At 49.5% G+C, this 5,415-nt stretch overlaps 1 pseudogene; it reads right to left on the reverse strand.

Annotated features, from left to right (window-relative positions):
• Positions 1-4,085, reverse strand: LOC136450694 (protein IQ-DOMAIN 3-like; annotated as a pseudogene).
• Positions 4,086-5,415: the final 1,330 nt, after the last annotated feature.

The following is a 5,415-nucleotide window of genomic DNA, read 5'->3' on the forward strand; positions in this document are numbered from 1 at the left end:
AGTCAAACACTGTCATATCCGTACATTGAAAACCAACCACACTTACATTTAGCATCACGCATTGTCTGTAAACACAGTTAGAATTATCTCAAATCAACCCGGACAGATCATACATGACACGAGTAAAACAACCTAACTCAGATAATACATCACGGAGTTAAAAGCACAAAACCTAACAATCATAAGGCCTGATCAGGCAGCAGGGACATCCTTCAGCGTTGCAGGATCGACCTTCGGAGGGTCTGAATGGCGTCTCACTCTTTCCTTCGGCTTATCTGTCGGCACAACACTTGGTTTATCGACGGCGGGGAACGACAGGCGCTTCTTAACAACGGAGTGGACCAGAGGTGCTCTCTCAGGAACCTCAAGCTTCTCAGTCAATAGACTGCGGTACCGGATCTTCGCCCTTGCAGACTCTGTCGACTGCATGTAACTGCGGAGAGGTGGTGTGCTCGTCAGGCTTGCATCATCCCGGACCGAGCCTCCACCTGTGCTCTGCCTCCTTGGGCGCTCAGAGCGTATGCCTTGTGATGCTCCTTAGGTCATCCTCCTTGTACAGCCAATTGCCCCTTGGACTTGCTGGCCTGGTCTTTCCTGAGGTTGATGGGGCCTTTGATGGCGGAGTTGAAGGTGATTGCCGGCTTGGTGGGGCGGCTCGACTTGTTTGGGTGTTGCTGGTCTCTGGATGAGATGGCACGGGGTACAGATGATCGAACAATACTGGTGCTTGGATTCTTTGTCAGAGCATGGTCTTTAGAATCCTTGTCTGATGGCGCCAATCGGCTCTCCCAGGTCTTGCTGTCATCCAGCGTTCCATCCAGCTCCAGCCCCAGTTAGGGTTCCCAGGTTCCGTGAAAGTAGGAGTTATAGTTCGACCAGAATTCCTCCACTGCATCAGAAGACCCAAAAAAAAAGAATGACCAAAGAGTGGGGAAACAGAGCTACATGTATAGAACAAATCAATGTAGAACAGAAGTTGGGAACAGCTAAACAAGAAAAATAATATACGAACTCAACAGAAACAAAAGAGACAACTTGCCTGGTGAGAAAATGCATATGCAAGTGCTCTTTCTCGTCTCAGTGCAGCTTCCTGTTTCATCATTAGGTTGGCCTCATTTGCTCTTTGGATTGATGGCTGTGATCCCAGTCCTCATCAATCTGATAAGAAATTGAGTGTCAGAAATCTCTTATATCAGGACCGTCCTATTCTATAATTGCATCATCTAGTACCCAAAGAAAAACTCTACTTGGGTGCAACATTATGTTCGAAATTATGGTACAAAACATAGGGATAGAGAAAAACACATTTTTCCTAGACATCAATGTAGCTTAGACTCTTGCATCAAAATGGTGTGCTCACCTTCATTTTCTCAAGTTCCCTTTGATGTTTCAATTGGAGCTGCCTTTGAAGAGCCTGTTTTTCCTCCTCCAACTTCACCCTTCTAGAGTAGATTTGAGTTTGAACTCTTGTCATTGTTTGTGTGCATTGCAAGGTGTGAGTAGTTTGGCGCTTGACAGCATTTCCATCAACAAGTGACTTCAATCTAACTAGACCTCTTAGTGCCCGCAATGCTCTCCTTGCCTAAAATTGAAATTTGTTTTTGCAGATTTAATAAGCACTTAATATCCCATAGAACCAAAATAAACAAAATATTCATATAAATAGGTCAATGAATCCAACGAGATAAGTGGAAGTATTCTCAATAGATCATGTTTAGTCACACTTTAACTTGTTTTTTCAGCTGTAACATTAGCATCGGCATCTCTTTAAGTGCCATAAAAGATAGGAAACATCGGATAAATATAAGTTTGAAAACGACCAGCAAAGTGAAATCTTGGCTGTATTCTAAAACGAACAGATCATAGAGATACACAATGATAATAGAAAGCAACGCTTTACCAACCAAATCAGATGTCTTACAAAATATTAACCAAAAGTTAGTTTGCGTGCATGGTCTCAAGTGCTAATAAGTTCAAGACAGTGACCCACAGCAGTAAGAGGATCTGAATTTTCTTACTATAGGGCTAGTGCAACGACATCAACAAGATAACAGAAGCAAATAGTAAATGACCTACAAGTGCAGATGAATTACCAGATAACCCCTGAAGGCAGTCTGAATCTTGGTGGCAGCAAGTTCTTCCCTTGAACTAACAGGCATTTTTGGTGCAGGCGTGGTAACTGCTGTGAGGCGGACAACCTCCGCAGCAGCCTGGGCAGCAACTGCTGCAGCTTCAGCAGCAACAGCAGATGCAAGCGCAACGGAGTAGGCATGCTTGTTCTGCTCACTGTCTGTTTCAACTGGATTCACAATTTTAATCTCCAGAGAGTGGGGCTGAGTTGGTGGTGGTGATGGCAACGGAGCTACTGGAGCAGTCCCTTGCACCGTTGAGATCGAAGGCTCCGAGTGCTTCTTCGATTTTCCAAATGGCCATCTCCTCTTGCATTTTGACTTGTCTGCCTTCTCAGCCTTCATAGTAGCCACAAATCATATAGATTGAAATGAAAGAACTTTGATGACCAAGTGGACCATTTTTTTGGCTGTGAATAGGGAATTTCGACATACCTTTGCTGCCTTTCCATCCGGATCAGAGGAGCTGAAGACTTTCTTCACCGCACTAAACCACTTTCCTTTCTTACCCATTCTTTGGGTTCTATTACTGCGCCTTCAATGTCTAGCTGCAAACCTTCAAGTACAAAAACAGATCAAAGGTGTGCCAGAATGTCTCCACTAAAAAAAGGCTGTACCCAAATATTTGACCAGCAGAATCTAATATTTGCAACAGCAACCAAAACATGATGGAAAACACGAAAAAAATCGGTAGTAATAAACCAGGGATCAAAAGTTCTACTTAGTGTTCTCGTACTCCCTCAGGAGTGAAAATTCTAAAAAAGGAAAGTCATAATACCAGTACCAGAGAATATGCGAAATGAAGAGGAGTTCTACGGTTCTACCACAAATCGGCAACAGGAACAGCTTCCCAGTTCCCACTGCTCAAATGCCGTACAGACAAAAAAAAAAGAAAAGAAAATCCCGTCTTCACCACGAATTACAACACACCAAAGATTGGACTGAATCGAGCAAAAAATACCACGAATTAGGTGGAATTGAGCCTACAGGTAAGCTGTGTGGTGTGTTCTTCGCGAACCAGCGCACAATTCTTCCCTATTACTGGCAACTTCTTCACAGAAGAAGAAAGGCACGTTTTGGCACACAAACCAAGCTTCGTGTGGCGTCTTCTATCCTTCGGCACTCGATCAAGCGTTCAGCCGGGAATTACTCACCGGAAGGCGGAGACCGAAACACAAACGGGAAGACTGACCCTCGAACACCTATGCCTCAGGCACCCGCCGTGCCCCCTGCTTCTTCCGCAATCGCCGCGCAAAACCAGCAAACCCCAAAACAAAACCTCAAGCAAAGCCAACCAAGAGGAATCGAACACCGGTACGCGCAAAACCCCAAAAGATCCGAATTTACCGCGAGAAAAGCAAGCTTTCACGTCGAAGCAAGTTAAGCAACCACCGAAAGCCCTGAGCCCCTCACCTTCCTCACCGCACTGAAGGTGCCAACGACCTAACTCTGGTCGCCCTCGGAAGCCACCGCCCACCGCACGGACACCTATCACCTCCTCCTCCTCTACGGCGGCTTATAGTCAGATCAAACACGCGACCAACGCATCCAGGAGACCAGGACGAAGAAAAAAATAAACCGGGGGCGAAATGGAAAGTAGAAGGCGAGGATGGAAGTGGAAGGGCAAGCAGCCCAACCTTTTTCTCTCGCTTTCCTCACCAGTCCAAAGGCGCCCCCTTTTATCGGCGGCTAGCCCCAGCCGCCCACGCAGAATCGATTCGCCCACCCCACCGCCCGGACGGCGACCCCGTCCCGCCCTGTTCACCCCCGCCTGGGCGCGTGGCCCCGCTTTGCCCTTCAGCCGCGGACCACGGCGGCGGGGGAGGCGGGCAGCTGGAGGTGGGGTGCGGCGGGGAGCGGGGCCCGCCGGCGACGAGTCGTTCCCTTCCGGCTTCCGCTCCCGATCTCCTCCCTCGTGACGGTCACGCTCCCGGTGCCAGCCGAAAGGCGCTGTCCCTGTTCACCTCTTATATTGGCAGCGGGGCGGGCCCGCCGAGGGGAGCATGACAGCTGGGCCCCACCGCGGCCGCGGACCAGTCGCGGCAGAAGACGTTAGCCAGTTGCGACGACTGGTAGCACGACCAGGAGACGTTGGCTTTGGCTTATGGCCTGCGGGCTGCAGCCCCGCGCCTCGGCTCCCGCAGCCGGCCAAGGCCAACCGGCTGGTGGCCCACATGTCATGGACGGACGCGGCTCTTTCTTTCTTCGCGGCGATTGCTCCGGCACCGTGTAGTGGACAACCGATAGCAGGTACGGAAGTAGTAGTAGTGTAGTAGCACCCAGCGCCCCACCGGTACTCTGCAAGGCCCACGTGTAATTGACGCTGTTAGCTTCGGTTACAGGGGCCCACCCGCACCGTTCCAACTTGATCCCGTTAAATGCCCGTGTTAAATGGGGGCATTTAACACCTCGGTGACTCCGTCATTAAACGTTCCACGATTGGAAAGGCCTGGAAAGGCTTCGCTCGGCCGTTTTTTACAGCTTTTATCAGGTGACGATGCAGTAACAGTGAAACGCTGTTGTCCTTTAGTACAGTACCATCTTTTGCAGTTTTCCTGCCTGCCTGCCAGTGCCAGCCATTGTTTACTCCCATAGGCGGGATAGGCCCATGCTTTGGAGAGTGGAGACGAGAGCAAAGGCCCGGGCAAAGGCGATGGAACGGCTGGCAGTGGCACATCGTACTCTTCTGTATGATTAGAATAGCGTTGGTGTCAGTGCGACGGAGAGGCTGCGACCTGCGAGATGAGATCCGTTTGCTTGTGCGTGTGTGTGTGTGTTTATTAAGCCCTTGTTTAGTTCGTGAGAAGTTGGAAATTTAACCACGGTAGTATTTTTGTTTTTATTTGGCAATTAATATTCAACCATGGACTAATTAGGCTTAAAACATTCGTCTCGCAATTTTCAACAAAACTGTGCAATTAGTTTTGTTTTTTTTTGTCTACACTTAATGCTCCAGGCACGTATCGCAAGATTCGATGTGATAGATACTGTAGCACTTTTTGAAAAAAACTTTTCGCGCACTAAAGAAGGGCTAAACTACGCGCGCCAGCCCCTCCTCGCGGTGTCCTCTGTCCTGGATGCCGGATCTTGCCACGGTGGAGGCCACGGGCCAGTGGCCACCGCCATCGTTGGTGCCCTCGGTTCCGGGTGCTCTCGCACGTGCCGACTGCCGAATGCCAGATTGGGCAGTCGCCCAGCCACCTTTACCCCGACGGCTGCGGACACCTTTTCGCCGTTGTACGGGGGCAGCGAGGGAGGGCCGCAGAGCTGCAGATGTAGGAATGGG

The sequence above is a fragment of the Miscanthus floridulus genome, chromosome 5 (genome assembly GCF_019320115.1).
Source record: "Miscanthus floridulus cultivar M001 chromosome 5, ASM1932011v1, whole genome shotgun sequence".
Taxonomy (NCBI): domain Eukaryota; kingdom Viridiplantae; phylum Streptophyta; class Magnoliopsida; order Poales; family Poaceae; genus Miscanthus; species Miscanthus floridulus.